Source organism: Cynara cardunculus, unplaced genomic scaffold (assembly GCF_001531365.2).
Source record: "Cynara cardunculus var. scolymus isolate 2C unplaced genomic scaffold, CcrdV1 Un_Scaffold_6790, whole genome shotgun sequence".
Lineage (NCBI taxonomy): Eukaryota > Viridiplantae > Streptophyta > Magnoliopsida > Asterales > Asteraceae > Cynara > Cynara cardunculus.
Window position 1 is genome coordinate 8,897 of NW_020203162.1, and position 1,112 is coordinate 10,008.

Sequence of the window (1,112 nt, forward strand, 5' to 3'; positions counted from 1 at the left end):
GTATTTAGTTTAATTGTGTGTGTATTTCTATTGGTTTATTGATTTATTTTGTTGCCTATTTTGTTGGTTTATTTTTCTGAAAATGTGATCTTAATTGACGATGTATAGGAGCAATGGAAGATACTCCTAAATCTCCAAAAATCGAGATTAATAATTGTTTAATGTTGTTTTTGAATTGTAGACAAGCTCAAGGAGAATGCAACATCGGAGTCGGGAAGGTCAAAGACRGTTGTACTTGATTGAGCATTTAACATATGGAAATGGGAAGTCTATTGCTCGTATCAAACTTTTGATTTTCGAAAATTGATTTCAAGACTTGAGGATTTAGTCTTTATATATATTTTTGGATGATTATAATAACTAATGACTTTGTTGGTATACTTTTAGTATTATTTATCATATTTCATTTGACAATTTTATGTGTTTTAGTAACCCGCCACCCCAACCCAACCCGCYCTAACCCGCAAGGGTTGGGTTGGGTTGGGTTATACTTTTGAATGGGTTGGGTTGGGTTGAGAATTTTCAAACCGCCGTAATTGAGTTGGGTTGTAAAAACGTCATAAACCACCCAACCCAACCCGTGTTCACCCCTAAATATAGTATAGATAAGAACAAAAATATACATTAAACACTGAATTGGAATGTGCTTCCAATTTCACTGTGGATAATCTTATGGAGTACTATGCAACCATAAATTCTACAATTAATAATTAGCTATATTCAAGTAACCAAATACTAAATACAAAATAAAAATCAAAACAACCTGAAATTGTGTTATCATCCAAATTAGAGTTTTGAATATAAAAGATAACAATAATTTTGAGTCCAAACCTATTTTCGTAAGCTTTAGCTAGAGTCCTATACACATCAGAATTTCAAGTCAGTGTGCAAATCTTATCTATAACTACCGATGTGGGGTTTCATATAGGTTTTTATGGGCTCTATCCATGATATAACATGTAGAGAGGATGGCTTCACCCCACATATTTATGTATGTATGTATATATATATATATAGATATATATGTATGTATTTTTGTATGTATGTATATACGGAAGTTCAAAGAACGATAATAAATAAGATAATACAATAACAATCAAATCACGTGCAAA